Below are 15,902 nucleotides of genomic sequence, written 5' to 3'. Positions count from 1 at the left end.
TCAGCAGAGTGTCTGAGGCCCTCACATCTAGCTCTTCTCCCTGCTCCCAATCTAGCCAGATTCATGCCCCCCGTCCAGCGTCTGGAAGCACACACCATCTTCACTTATGTGCTTTCCCCACGCAGTCAAAGAGCCAGAATAGGAAGGAGAGAGGGAAAGGCTTCAGGGAAGAGGGGAGCTGGAGGGTAAAGGATGCTGAAGGGGAACGAGGCTGCTGCTCATCAATCTGGGAGGCTTCTCTGGCATGTCCTACAGCTGTCTCCAGCTTGGCTTCTGTCTCCCCCATCAGGGTGCGGTATTCCACAGGAAGGAAATGGTGAGAGGAGCTTTGGGCACAGGAGGGCCAAGCTGGAGGCTGGTGAGAGGCCCGCAGAAACTCCAGCTGCTCTGAATGTGTTCAAGCCACTTGGCTGGGACACACATCCAGCGAACAGGGAACATGCAAATGAGGCTCAGAACAGCTGTAGATTCCTGATCTCACAGGAATCATGATAGGATCCTGGCAAGCACTAGGGCGGCTGGGAGGCCTCCAGTGGACCATGCAGTCAGTCTTCACTTCCACAAAGGGGTCTGAGGTGGGTTTTGCAAACCACAGAGGTCAACTCAATGTGCCTCCCGCAGAGACTCTAAACGAAGGCTAGTGGGCATTTAAGAAGGACAGCTGAGATCACCAGCAGACAGTGTGTATTTGGTAGAAAAGTCCTGTCAGGCAAAGTGCATCTCCTCCACTGACAGGGTCACCATGGTGGTAGACAAGGGAAATGGAGTTTGCTCATCAAGCAGATCTTAAATGAGACATCCGACAAGCTCTTCATGAAATCGTTGTGTATAAGCTAGAGAGGAAGCTGGAAGGCAGTAGCATTAGTGGGACATACAGCTGGTTGTACCCCAAGGGGGCTTAGCAATGGATCCCAGCCACCTGGAGGGAAGTGTCCAGGGGTCATGCTGCAGAGCTCCCACACACACCACCCCATTCAACCTCTTAGCAAATCCTTGGATCAATGTACAAGAAGCACTTGAAGTTGACAGCAGCAGCAGATACATTGGATGACAGAGGCAGGATCCGAAATATCTTCGTCAGGTGGAGAGATTATTTCAAGATAAGATAAATTAGGGAAAAATGTAAAGTCTCAAACAGGAGGTCAAAAAGCTACAGCACTGTTGTAGGATGAATTGTGTCCCCCCAAAAAGCTCACAGGTTGAAGTTTTAACCCCCTGTATGTCGGATTATTGCCTTATTTGGAAATAGGATTGTTGCAGATGTAGTTAGATGAAGTCACACTGGAGGGTGGATCCCAACCCACTATGACTGGAGTCCTTATAAAAAGGGATAATCTGGTGACACACATGCACACAGGGAGAACATGTTGCAAAGATGAAGGCAGAAATTATATTGATGCTTCTATAAAATAAGAAACACCAAAGAATGCCAGCAAACCACCGGAAGCCAGGAGGGAAGCACGGAGCAGATCTGCTGTCATATCCCTCAGAAAGAGCTCTGCCCACACCTTGATCTCAGACTCCTGGCCTCCAGGACTGGAAGACAACAGTTTCTGTTGTTTAAGCCCCTCAGTGTGGGATGTTTTGTTACAGCTGCCCTAGAAAACTAATTCAAACACAAAGGTAAAATTGGGAAGATGCGGCTGAGTACATTATGTTAAAGAGACCCTGGGGTGCTGGTTGGCTGTAAGCTCAGTAGAAATCAGCAGTGCTGTGTGGCTGCTAAAGACAGCCAGATCAGAGTTGAGGTTATGTTAACAGAAGGTACACTAGCTGAGTTGATATGGATATGCTGGTCAGGCCTCACCTGGAGGGCCACCTTTGGTCCCTGGTGACCTCAACTGGAGAGAAGTGGGAGATCTTCAGAGTCCTATGCCCAGAGATGAAGAGACAAGCCAGAGGAGGACTGCTGAAGTGGGGAAGAGGTGGGAGGCTCACCAGCTTCCAATGTTTGAAGAGCTGTGGCATAGACGAGGGACGAACAGCCATCCACACCAAGAAGTGATGGAACCCACAGGGAGAGAAACAGACTTCAGAGAAATAAAAGAATGCTATTGGGCAGTGTCGCCCAAAACATCAAATGCGCTATCTCATGGGGACCTGAGCTCTCTGTCTCTGAGAAACTCAAGACTCCACCTGCTGACCACTCAGTAGAGACTTATGCCAAAGACTCAGGCAACTTGTAGCTCCAAAGAGGGTCCACTCATATTCCCAGCCTGGCTTGACACCAGCAACTGGAGATTCTTACCTATTTAAAGTTAGAGGCCACCATGCGATGTCTGGGCCTCAAGACTGTTCATCCATGGCTTCAGCAGATTAAACTGTGTGCTGACTCATGGGTCTCAGAAGATCAGGTTTGGTGAGACCCAGGTCCACTGGAGGGATGAACCTGCTCATGCTCACAGAATAGGGGTCCCAGGAGGATGAGGGGTGGGAAGGAAAGCTGCCCTGACTCTCCACTGTCCAGGGAGTGACGGAGCTGGCAGCCCAAGCCTTAATTGATCCCTAACTTGAGGGAGCCCCACATTGGTGTGTGCTGTGAGGGGACACAGAGGAACTTACACTCAGACCTCTCTTTGAGGGGCTCAGGGAGAACTCACCGGGAAGACAGTATTCTGCAGGAGAGGCAACTGTGATGCCGGTAAGAAGACGCAGTGATCCCTAAGTATATCTGGGGGATCAGTCCCAGGACCTCCTGCAAATTCTCAAATGCACAAATGTTCAAGTTCCTTACATAAAATGGTGTAGTGTTTGCCTATAACTACACACATCCTCCTGTATACTTTAAATCATCACTTGATTACCTATAACACCTAATACAACGTAAGTACTATGTAAACAGTTGTTATATTGTATTGTTTAGGGAACAATTACAAGAAAAAAGTCTCTGTACATGTTTAGTATAGATACATTTAAAAATTTAATTTAATTTAATTTTTATTTTTTAGAGACAGGATCTCCTTCTGTCACCTAGGCTAGAGTGCAGTGATGCTATCGTAGTTCATTGCAGCCTTGAGCTCCTGGGCTCAAGCAATCCTCCTGCCTCAGCCTCCCAAGTAGCCAGGACCAGAGGTGCATAACACCATACCTGGCTAATTTTAAAAAAAACTTTTTTTTTTTTTTTGGAGAGATAGGGAGAGCCTTGCTATTGTTCTGGCTAGTCTCATAATCCTGGCCTCAAGTGATTCTCTGGCTTCAGCCTCCCAAAACACTGGGTTTACCAGTGTGAGCCACTGTGCTCAGCCTCAGATACATTTATTTTATATTATATTATATTATATTATATTATATTATTTTATTTTATTTTATTTTTTTTTGAGACACAGTCACTCTGTCGCCCAGGCTGGAGTGCAGTGGCATGATCTCAGCCACTGCAAGCTCCACCTTCTGGGTTCATGCCATTCTCCTGCCTCAGCCTCCCGAGTAGCTGGGACTACAGGTGCCCACCACCACGCCCGGCTAATTTTTTGTATTTTTAGTGGAGACAGGGTTTCACTGTTAGCCAGGATGGTCTCGATATCCTAACCTTGTGATCCGCCCACCTCGGCCTCCCAAAGTGCTGGGATTACAGGCGTGAGTCCCCGCGCCCGGCCCAGATGCATTTTAAAAAAATATTTTCAATCCAAGTTTGGCTGAATCCTCACATGGATTACACAGATACAGAGGGCTGACTATACTTCCCAGGATTATTAAATAAGCTCATTTAATCCTCCTTTAAACACAGTCCTACCTCATCTTACAGTGAAAAAAAAAGAGAAAGAAAAAGAAAAGAAAAGGATGCTCAGAAAGGGAAAGGAACTTACACAAAACTCACAACCAAAAAGCAGCCATGCTGGGTTTGAAGCCAAGTATCTGTCTCATTTTCAAACCCACACTCATTCCAAGGTTCTCCAATGCTTCCCTAGTAAAGGGCTGTAGGTTGTGAGTTTCAAATAATCACCACAAGCATCCAGCAACAGAAAGAATGACCTAACGTGGTCCAAAGCAGTGTCTCCAGCTTTAGCATGCAACAGGGTTTTTAACAGCACAGGTTGGCTGGGCGCAGTGGCTCACACCTGTAATCCCAACACTTTGGGAGGCCGAGGTGGGCGGTTCACTTGAGGTCAGGAGTTCAAGACCAGCCTGGTCAATATGGTGAAACCCCGTCTCTACTAAAAATAAAAAAATTAGCCAAGCATGGTGGTGGGGGCCTGTAATCCCAGCTACTTGGGAGGCTGAGGCAGGAGAATCATTTGAAACTGGGTGGCAGAGGTTGCAGTGAGCCGAAATTGCACCACTGCACTCCAGCCTGGGTGACAGAGTTAGTGAGACTCCATTATCTCAAAAAAAAAAAAAAAAAGGTTTTTTGGCTAGGCCCCAGCCCAGCAAAAGGTTGACTGAACCTTTTTAGTGGGTCTGGGGTGCAGCCCAATAATTGTTGCATTCTTAACAAGTTCTAGTGGCACTAATGCCACAGGTCAGGGGCTTTACTTTGAGAATCCCAGCTCTAAAGAGATCAGGAAAGGAATTGGTGTTCCAGCCTCAGAGCTGCAAAGACATAGAGGTACACTGGTAGGATGATCACCTGTTCCCAGGGCAGGAGTCCCGCAAAAGCCAGGCAGCAGAACTGCTGGCCAGTGCTGAAACAGAAGCTTACTTCACTAGAGTCCATCTGGTTGGGAAGATGCTCATTCTAGAAAACCTAGGTTCCTGTACTTTTCACTCTGGGCTCTTCTGGTTCTCCCGGGCTGATGAGTATGTTCTTCCATAGGAAGCCCTGCTTCTTCTGTGGTTGACCACAGTCACCCTCAGCGTTTTCTCCCTGTCTTAGCAGAGGAGCTTCTTTCACCAGACCTTTTGCGGCTGGGCTTCCCAACCTCCTCCTGATGCCAGATGCCCTCCACGAAGCACATCTGAGTTGGGCAGGGTTCCCCTCTCAAATCCATATTCATAAATGAGCACAGAATGACCAGGAAGAACCCAATCTGGACCCCACATTTCTCTTAGCTCCATTTAAGATGGTGTTGTTCTGCGCCACCCCATCACCTTGCCAGCTCTGATGAAGCCTGTGTGCAGTTGAACCCCTCAGATCTTTTTCTCAGGACCTCAACCAAATCAGGTCTGTCCCCAACCCTCTCATGAACTTGAGTAATTAATTTCTGCAATCTAAATGCAACTTTCCATCTGCTGCTGTTAGATTTCATTTTGTTAGTTGAAACCCAGCATTCCAGTTTGTTGAGATCATTTTTGAATCTTTATTCTGTCTTTTATTGGAGCTGCCTATCATGGCCTTGTCAACAGATTTGATTTTGCTTACTCCAGTTTCATCCAAGTCATGGATAAAAACGCGAAGCTTCATATTCCAGAATCTCACCTTCCACAAACTGTCTTCTCTTTTAAAATCCCTAATTCTAGGATCATAATTCCCCAAGTCAGACTTCCTATAGTCTAAGGGAGGTCTCCGGGTACATGGTTTCTTTCCTTGGCTATTATAAACACCAGGCGCATGTGGTCACTTTCATCTGATCATCCTATCATATCTTGTCACCTCATTCTGGATCATGGTCAGAATTGAATCAGGATAGTTTCAGTTGCCATTTCTTGACCTCCTCAGTCATGACAATGTTACAGAGGCAAGAATGCAAGAATACATCCAATTCTCCACTTTAAGCAGTATCTGGTTTCCAGTAGAAGTCAAACTGCCTATGCCCTGTCATGACTATAGCATGCCTCCCTGACAGCCTTATATTCCACACTGGGAAAGTAGCACCCAAATTCTTCCAACTGGCTGGAGAAGCTGTAATAGGAATACATCATAACTTGGACCTACTCAGCTGCAAGGCATGCTGGAATCTTGGCAGCTGGTCAGTGAGGAGCAAGAAATGTTTTCTAGCATGGGTTACCTGGATAAAGGGATGATGAGGACATGACCCAGGAAGTAAAAAGGAAAGGGGGGCGTTGATGAACAGCATCCCAACTCTCCTGCTGTTTGTACTGAGAAATGCCCCTCTTCTACTGGAGAAAGACACAGCATATGTCCATGGGATGCTGAGGGAACATTTCTGAACAACTTGTTGACAACAAGCCAAGAGTTAACATCAAGAAGATTGAGAAAAGCGTATGTGGTAGTTAAATGTGTAGGTTCTGTGTTTAAATCCCAGCTCTACTACTTATTAGCTGTGTGACCTTAGGCAAATAATTTTATTTCTCAAGGTTTCAGTTTTCTTATGAGGAAAGTGGAGATAAAAATAATATGTGGGCTGGGCGCAGTAGCTCATGCTTGTAATTCCAGCATTTTGGGAGGCCAAGGGATGTGGGTCGCTTGAGCCCAGGAGTCTGAGACCAGCCTGGGTAGAAACCCCATCTCTACATGAAACACAAAAGTTAGTCAGTCAGGTATGGTGGTGTGTGCATGTGGTCCCAGCTACGCGGGAGGGAGGCTGAGATGGGAGGATGGTATGAGCACAGGAGGGTGAGGCTGCAGTGAGCTGTGATTGCACCACTGCCCTCTGGCCTGGGTGACAGAGTAAGATCCTGTCTTAAATAAATTAATAAATATTTTTTTAATGTGTACATAAGGCACCTGAGGATTAAAAGAGATAATGCACATAAAAAGTTTACCAGGCTGGTGTATAGTAACAGCTCTATAAACCACAGCTGTTTTTACAGAACACTAGCTGGAAGGCACTGAGTGTTACGGTTCAGGGGCTGGAGGTATGAAGATGAAAGGGCTGAGCAGGTGAAAGGAGAAACAAGGATGCTGGAGGTGGGGGCAGGAGAGCCTAGGAGTTCCTACGAAGGGAGAGGCAGCATTCTGTGGAACTGATCTGGAGACAGAGCCTCGGACCAAGGCTAGGTCAAGGGATGCTGACCTCAAATCCGGGAGGCGGAAGCAGTCAGCGCGAAGTCTCAGAGGAGAGCAGTGAAAAATGTCTCTAAAACTCTGAATCCAAAAACTTTTTTTTTTTTTTTTTTTTTGAGACGGAGTCTGGCTCTGTCGCCCAGGCTGGAGTGCAGTGGCCGGATCTCAGCTCACTGCAAGCTCCGCCTCCCAGGTTCACGCCATTCTCCTGCCTCAGCCTCGGGAGTAGCTGGGACTACAGGCGCCCGCCACCTCGCCCGGCTAGTTTTTTTTTGTATTTTTTAGTAGAGACGGGGTTTCACCGTGTTAGCCAGGATGGTGTCGATTTCCTGGCCTCGTGATCCACCCGTCTCAGCCTCTCAAAGTGCTGGGATTACAGGCTTGAGCCCCCGCGCCCGACCCCAGAAACTTTTTATTGCTGTAGGAAGTCAGTCAAAAATGGTCTAAATGGTCCATGTGAAAAGGCATCAATATTCCACTTCTAGAAATCTGTTCTGAGGAAATAATCATTGATAGGCACAAAGATTTATGTGCAAGGATGTTCACTGCAGCATTGTTTATAATAGTGAAAAGTGGTTTACAATTTAAATGTCCAACCCTGGGGGTTTGTTAAATAAATTATGGCGCATCCACATGATGGAATACCAGGCAGCCATTATAAAGCCCATCTTAGTAGGATACTTAGGAAGGGGGAAATTATCACAATATGCTGTTAAATGAAAAGGCTGGTTACAAAGAGTACAATCACAATTTGGTTACATACCTATCTAGACGAAACACACAAAAATGTTGAATGAATATTCATTACTTTTATAAATGCTTTTTAAGAAAAAAATGACCAAAAAGAAGTAACCAGACAGGAGCTCTCACAATCAGCTTATAATAGAAAGTCATTAAATTCAGAACACAAACAGTAGCTATGATCTGAATGCCAGGAGCTGTAGCTGGTGCCTATTAGAAAGGACCTGGCTGTTTAGAAGGGTTGAGGGCTAAGAGGTTCTGCATGCCATTGGCGTGAGGCCAGGTAGAGCCTAGAAAAGAAGATTTAGGTCAGTGGCTCTCAACCATGGCTGCCTATTTGAAGCTCAAAAAAAATACCAGTGCCCAGGCTCCCCCCACAGAAATTCTTTCTTAATTAAGGTCTAGGATAGGGCTGTCAAATATATATTTTTTAAAGCTCTGCAGGTGATTTTTACGGAAGTCAGTGAATTACTTGTTGAGCTGGACCAAGCCACTGTTACCTATATACAGAGGTAGACTTGAGGCTGCTCACCCCACTTCACAGCTGCCTTCTCTCTGGACAGGGCCTAGGCAGGAAAGTGAGGAAAGTCTCACTCTGGAACGTGGAGAGCTGTTGAAAGGGAGCAGGTGCCCCAAGGCACCTGGTCTATGCAGAAACATTACCCTCAGCCTTGGGGACATTAACAGAAGTGCTCCTTAGACCTTGCCTGTTTGGAGCTTTTACCACGAGGACACTGCTCTATACTTAGACTCCTGATGGGACCCAGGGTACCCCTGACGCCAAACACTGAAAGTCCAGGCTCTACAAAAGGGGGAAATCTGCAGGAGCCTGACCCTGCATCAGCCTGAGCTAGTGGGATTTTCCTCTTCTGTCCTGCTTTTGGGCAGAAATACACACCAACCAACAGGGCAATGTGTAAACCTTAAAAGCAGTCTGCTTTGAGTGGATGCAGTCTCTCTCGGAGAGGGCTACTAGTTTCCCCCAGGCGCCTTGAGGGAAGAGAAGCAGAGGGAGCTGGCTGCTAGAAACAAAAGTTTGTATTAAACGATAAGATCTCCCCCAGCTTCTCACTACAGATATAGAGTTACTCAAGGCACTGAAAGAAGGGAAAGAAGAGGCCTGAGTTGGGTGCTTCACACACTGGATCCATCCGTCCCTGAATAATTAAGAGTCAACTGCAGCTCTTTTGTATTCTTAACAGTGGGGCTCCTGGGGGGCCTTTGGGATGATGACTAGGGCAGTAGGGAGGGAGTTTTGGCTCAGGTAGTCCAGTGGGGTTGGCAAATAGGGATGGATCTAAATTGTTACCCTGCAAGCCATTTCCCTAAAGTTGCCTCCAAGGGCGGGCTCACATCAGTGCCGGCAAGGAACGGAACTGTGGATAGAACTGCGGTTAATCAGATGGTCAACCGGTAACACACAGCTTTGGAATGCCTTGCATCTACATTTATATGTGTGTGTATATATACATATACATGTATATTTATATGCACATGTATGCCTCAGTATACAGCAGATTTACCTTCCAAATGATGTTTGGCTCAGGCTGAGGCAAACAGGAAAATGCATTCTCTGAAGATGCAGCGACTGGCAGTCGGTCAGATGGGTTAACAACAGGGGGGCTGGATGGTAACTAGAAACTAGCCTGAGACTCACATTCCCCACAAAGAATCCACAGAAAAGTCAATGAGCCACTCCTGGAAAATCAAGAAGCAACTGTAATATCCATTCAAAACCACTGACTTGAGGGCCAGAAAGGGCTTTAGGATTCTTGTGAACACCTCCCATTCACAGATGAAGAACCCAGTGGTTTAGCAGAGGTGCTCAAGCAGAAAAGCCTCCATCATTTCTAACCCAGCCTCCCCGCTCCATAACTGAAACCTCGAATTTGATCCTCAGGGGACTGGCAGGACAGATGGTCACCAACCATCCTTCACGTACCAACCTTTCCCATCACAGAAGATGCTGGCCAGAGACATTCCTGGTTCGAATGCAAAGATACTCTGATCATATCGACAAGGCTTCAAATTCAAACGAGTTCCACGTGTAAGTCTGATTAAGTCATCCTTATTAAATGCAGATCAATGAGGACAGTGTCATGGAGGGATTCAGCACACACAGCATTGCCTTTAAAGCTTTCGTGTACTCAGGGAAAGCCCGATGGAATCCTTGTCCCTCTATTTCAAGTCAGAGAGAGTGGAGGAGAATCAGCAGACCAACTGCCAAGAAGAGCTCAAGGTTAAACTCTCCTGACCCCAGTCCCTGTCCCAGAGATCCCTCCTTCTGCTTTCTCTATTGTGCCCAGCAGCAAATTGGACAGAAAACCATCTTCGTTTTTTATTCCGCTTTGAAGCCACCAAGTCGAATAATTTCTCACTGGTGAGTCTCCCACTCAAATCAGGACTGAGAGGCCATCATGCAAGGTTTGGGTTTCATCTCTCATGCTCACTAAAACAGAAGGGAAGGGAAGTGGCATGGCAGAGCCACACAACATTCAGCACCCTCCTGTCCCTTTCCTTTCAAAACTCAACTCTCAGCTGGAACTTCTCCCTGCCATTTTCTAGCATTCAAGCTGGTTATAAAGGAAATTTCTTCAGAAGGAAAGTATTGCAGGAGATCCATCTGAAAGAGAATGGCATTCACGAAGATCCTGTTCCAGATTACCCATTAGAGGATTATCTCCTCAGCTAAGGCAGATGTCATCAAACCAAAAGTCACAAAGAGGGGGATTTGCGAAAGTATAGTACGATGCCAGTGAAAAATCCAGGTGTTGTCCACACATGCTATAAATGAAGGGCTCAATTCTGTCAATTCAATGAAATTCCGTTAGTCAAGGCATTTGCTTTGGCCTCTTGCCATACATTTAAGACCAAGTTAGTTAAGTGTTGTCATAAATTTAAGGCCAACTTAGTGATGGCTAAACTCAAATGCAAAGATCTGAATGTAAAGAAAACTCATTCATTAGAAGTAACCATTTCCAGCGCGCACACACACACACACACGAAATGAAGACAAGCTAGTGATCAAGGTGACTGAATGAGGCAAAAGATGGTCCCCAGAATCCACTGTGGTTTAGACGCTTAAGTATAAATAACACTCCCTCCAAGCATTTGTCATCCCCAGAGCTCCAGATGCCCAGATCTCCAGGAGCCTGGCTTTGCCTCTATCTACACCGTAGGTACAAAGTACATGTTTACTTTTGATGAGTGAGGAATCTGAGGCACAGAGAGGGAACTTGAAACTAGGAAACAGCTAAGGTGATGGAATCCTAGCCCTCTGACCCTCCCTCAAAACCCTGGACTCCAAGTCCTTTGGACAACTCCACATTAGCTGTCAGGTCTCCCAGACAAACCCACAGGGGGAAAAACACCACAGTAAGTTCCACCACAGATGTTGAGGCAATGCTGATAATTGTGTACTCTTAGTCATGCTGATTTATCCCATCCTGGGAGATCAGAGGCATATGTTGTTTACTGTTGTATCCACAGCTCCTAGAACAGTGCCTGGCACATAGTAGGTGAGTGAATACAGGAGTTTACTGCCACTGATGGTCTCTTCTACCCTGTACCCAGGCAGTGACAAAGCCAACACTAGAAGATCATAGGAAACTTCTGTCTACTGCCAGGGTATAGGTGATGTGGCACCAGAACTCAGCTCTGGGTTCTTTAAGGCAATAGACATAACAAGGTGACATGCACTTCTAATCAGGGATCTTGTCTTTTTGTCCTCTCTGTCTATTCTACCACCTCAGTCATCAATGAAAGTGGTGAACTGGTTGACTGGTAATGAGTTGCTAACTCAGATCATTGGATATAAGAGGGTGACCAAGACTAAGGATAGGAGTGTCATGGTCAGTGTTCAAATAATTGGACCCAATAGCATCTTCTTCCCAAATATATGTACTCCATCCATAAATGTCTGCTGTTCCTCTACCCCCATGATGGTTCCCATTCCTCTTTTTAGATCACCACTCAGGGATCAGGGCTTTCTGGATGTTCCTTGGAATCTGCAAACATCCAATGTGAGCTTCTAGTCTTATCTCATCTAACCCTATTGCTACATTAGATGAAACAAAAAGTTATGGTTGAATTTTCTCTTTTTTGTAAAGAATAAAATTGGTTTACACCCACTGGATTCCCAGTGGGAAGGGGGACAGGAGATCTGAATCCAGTCTTGGCTCTGTATGTGGAACCTAATATTGATGGATGCGATGTGCTCAGATTTGAGTAAAACAAGATGGCTCCCTCAAGGAACTTATCATTTCACAGAAGAATCTTAATGGGCCCTGAGAATGAGGGTGAGCCAAGGGCCCAACAGGTCAGAGGTAGAACCAGGCCATGAGATATTTCAACCAATCCTCAAGGTATAGGGAGAAAAGATAACATGTACATTCAAGGCAGATGAGCTCACTTCTTAGAATCTTAATTTCTTACTCTATAGATATAAGGGGTCAGGCTACTTAAAGGCTGTTAATTGATTTTCTTAAGACCATTTCACTTGGCCAGTTTGGCTTTGAACTCCCAATTGCCCATAAGCTGGGCCACTCTAATTGCCTGATCAACACATTGTGATCTGCCTGCCCTCTGTAGGCATTTGAATTTGTGCTTCTCCTGACATGGACAATCTCCAGGGCCTCTTCCAGCTTTGAGTCTCAATAAGAAGTGACCAGTGGAGGGTCTTTCAAACAAGCCAGGAAGTTCACCCTAAGACAAGAAAGTTTCTGGGGCTCCTCAGTCCTAATGGGGAGGTAGCAATCTATAGTTTGGAGCTGGACCCCTCGGCTTCTCTGGTTTTCTAGTCTGGCACTAGAAGTGGTAAAGGAACTTTTTCCCCTCGCTAGTGGGTGTCCTATCTCAGGCCAGAGTCAATAAGCTCAGCTCTCTGGTTGACCTGAGTCATCAAGCTTTCTTTAACCCTTCCTCTCCTAAACCCTTGGGTCATCAGGAACCTTGCTGCCTGTACAGCCACTGCATTTTCCTCTCCATGTTCTCCCTCCCCAAACACGTAGACAAGTGTCTCAGGATCAAACTGGTGAACTTAGTAACCTCTCTAGGCATGGGCTCAGCACTGTACCTCTTTTTATCTACCAGCATTTAGCATGGTGCATTGCACACAGTAGGGGTTTAAACAGTGTTGGATGTCCACAGTGATGATTATGTTCACTACTGTTGGCTTTGGAGGAGGAAGGCTCTGGCATTGGCTGCTTGGAAAAAGAAAAGGGATGGAAGATCTGCCATTCCTTCTCAGACTGGTGGTGATAGGTGTCCACATGGAGAAAAGAGCACCCCCGGAAACCCACACTCACCTACACTCACCTTTCCCAACACAGCACAGCCAGAGGCAGCCCTTCCTCGCGAGTGGTCTACTCACACACCCCAAGGTCAGAACAGTTCTCACCACCCCATGAGTGACCAAGTGGCAAGTTCCCCCGTCTCTCCTATATTTTATTTCCTCCTCCGTTGAAAATCTAGACTTGGGGCAAGGTACTGGCTATTTCTTTCCAAGCTGTTTTTAAATCTGCCCCTCTTTTCCTAACTTGTGAGGTCCAGTTGTAAGGTTCAAGTTCCCCTCTTGCCCCTTCCTCAAGGTCATCTGTCCCGGCTTAGAAAAGGTGAGAGGCCACTGCCGATTGTCAAGAAGAGAACAGGCTTAAAGAGATGAGCGGAAGTGGGAAGTGAGGAGCAAGCGGGCAGGGAGGGCTGTGGAGAGAGGCCCCGCGGCCGAAGTGGGTCGCGGTGCCTGAGAAACGTGGAAGGAGGTAGGATTCACTAGGGGCTGAAGGAAAAAGATGGGGCTAGGGCCAGAGAAGGTAGGATCGTGGTGAGATCTAGATACGCAAGCTTCCAAACCCCCAGTCCCAATTCCGTTAGCCAGGAAGGAGTGCACCCCAGGGTAGGCAGCTCTCCCGGCTCCGGCTGCTCCCACCCCGCCCCTCTGCAGAAAGCCTGGGCAGGATCGCAGGGGTGCGGGCAGAATCCAGCGCTCCTCTCTCCTCATCCAGACTCGCGGCCCACTCCCGCCTGGCGCGGTGGGCAGTCGGAACGACCCAAAGACTGGGCTTGGGGTGAGGGGGGAGGAGGGGGTAAGAACGGCGCTGCAGGTGGTCCTCCTCCTTGTTTAAAGTTTGCGGTGGGCAAAGGAGTCGGCTCCGTTGGGCCGGATCCTCTCGAGCCTCGCCTTCTTCCTCCTCCAGTCCCGCGACCACTTCCCTCTCGGCTCCCGCCCCGCGCGGGTCCCCGATCCCCTCTCCCGTCTGCATCCCTCTCTGTGCCCAAGCGCCCCCCGCTCCCTCCCTTCTCGCTGGATCTCCCGCAGGACGTGAGCGGAAAGTGAATGGGCAGCCCCAACCACAAAGACAAATTACCATGAGAAACATAAATCGGGAAATCGCCGCTCGCGTCCCCGCTTCCAGCTGCCGCACCCCTCTCCACCCTCCCAGGGCCCTGAGCCACTGCCCCTGGGGCCTGACGGTCAGAGTTCGTGCTCCGCAGGGCAACAGTGTCCTGGAGGGGGGTCTGGGAAGAATCCGGGCGGCGGCTCCGCAGGCGGCGGCGGTGGAGCGGGGACGTCCCTGAGCGGGAGATTTCACACTCCAGGCGGGCCACGCGTTCCCACGCGCCTCGCCGCCCGCACTCTCCCTCCGAGCTGTTTACTAGCCGGCCCTACCTAAGCCTCCATCTCCTCACCTCTGTTCCTCTGTCCCTCTGTCCCTCTGTCCCTCAGTCTCACTCGTCCGTCTCCTTCTCCAGGCCTGGGTCCCGGGTCCCCATCGCCGCTGCAGCCCCGATGCGCCGACCACAGCCCGGGCAGGGCCCAGTGCAACCGAGACCCAGAGCTGGCGGGCGGCGGGAACGCGGCAGCGCCAAGGGCTCTTAAGCCGAGGTGGCAGCGGGTGGCGCGGAAGCCAGGGGACCCCCTGTCCTCCCGCCCGCAGCCTCACCTACCTGGCTTCAACTTGCCAGAGCCCAGACCCCTACCTCCCTACCCCGATACCCACCCGAGTTGCTGAAGTTTGCAAGTTGCAGCCCCAACCCGCGCAGGGGAAGCGCCCGGGGCTCCCGGGACTCACCTCCCAGCGACGGGTGCAGGTGCCCGATTCCCCGCGGCTCCCGACTCCCGGGCGGCGCGGAGCGTCGGGGGCGAACCAGGAGAGCTGGCGGCCCGTCTGGGAATAGGGCGGCCGCGCAGGAAAGGCCTCCAGCTCTCAGCGCTCCAGTGCAGTCCCGACCCCGGCCCGCGCCAGCTGCACTCGGGCTCCCAGCAGCCGCTGAACGCGCTGCCGACCCGCCCGGCTCGGCGGAGCTGGGCTCTGGCACCAACCCCCGCGCTCCAACTAGCTCCCGACCCGGCGCGCGGAGAGAGCAGGGAGGAGGAGACCGCGGGAGCAGAAGGAGGGAGGGGGAGGTGGGGGAGGAGTTGCGAGCGAAAGGAGAGAAGGAGGGGAGCGGCAGCGAAAGAGAGGAGGGGGCTGGAGCGGACCTGCCGCGGCGGGCGCTGCACCCGCCAGCCTCGAGGCGCGCGGAGGAGCGCGAGGGGGCGCCCTGCGGCGCGGCCGCTCGGCCGACTCCCGCCCAGGGCCTGCAGAGTGTGGTTACCAGCCGGGTGGGCTGAAGCCCCTTCCCCGGCGGGCATTCCGGCGGCGAGACCTAGGCCCCCGAGCATTTGCCGCCGTTTGCCACATCCCGCCTTGCAGTGCTCGGTCACCCCATCTCGAATGTTACATCTTCGCGGGCCATCGGCGGGACCTGCCCAACCCAACACTCCGGGCCTGAGGAAGCTCCCCCAAATCCCACTCCGGACTCCCACATTCCCCAGCCCCATCAGTTCGGAACGATCTTCCTGCCTGTGGATTTGAAGGGGAAGGGACCTTGTGTAAAACGTGGGAGAGCCGTTATAACCTGCAGTGGCAGAGAGGGAGGCTAGGCTGCTGGGCTGGGCTGGAAAGCCAGAACTGGCCGATTAGGGTTAACCTTGCAAACTGTACGATATTGAGCGAACCTCTCCAAGCCTCAGTTTCCTCAGCTGTAAACTGGGGTTAGTAATACGCACCCTACAGAATTGTGAAGAACGAGTAGGGGATACGGGGAGTAAAATAACATCAAGAACAGTGGGAGGGCAGCCAAGAGATGAGCGATCCGCGGAGGTGCTGGAGCGTTCTCCGCTGAGGACGGAAGGTTTAGCGCAATCAAAACAAGCGAGGCCGAATTGTTTACAAGTTTAAGTGATCTAGTGTTTCTGATGGCTAGAAGGCGGGAGAGAAAGACGCAGGGGGCAAGCTTCAAATCCTAGCTGCCCGGGCTGCAAGAGGGATGGGAAGGG

The 15,902-nt window shown here is 49.6% G+C and overlaps 1 protein-coding gene across 1 annotated transcript in view; it reads right to left on the bottom strand.

Moving 5' to 3' along the window:
- The window catches only part of LOC105470275 (semaphorin 5B), a 121,234-nt gene extending 106,283 nt beyond the window's left edge, over nucleotides 1-14,951 (bottom strand). Inside the window, exon 1 of the mRNA XM_011722088.3 lies at nucleotides 14,653-14,951. The gene's annotated coding sequence lies outside the window, so the exon portion shown is untranslated. The remainder of the gene's footprint in view (nucleotides 1-14,652) is intronic.
- Between the last annotated feature and the right edge of the window lie 951 nt (nucleotides 14,952-15,902).

This window comes from Macaca nemestrina, chromosome 2, assembly GCF_043159975.1.
Source record: "Macaca nemestrina isolate mMacNem1 chromosome 2, mMacNem.hap1, whole genome shotgun sequence".
Taxonomy (NCBI): Eukaryota; Metazoa; Chordata; class Mammalia; order Primates; family Cercopithecidae; genus Macaca; species Macaca nemestrina.
Note: the sequence above shows the minus strand (reverse complement) of the source record. Positions and strands in the feature narration are given on the sequence as shown.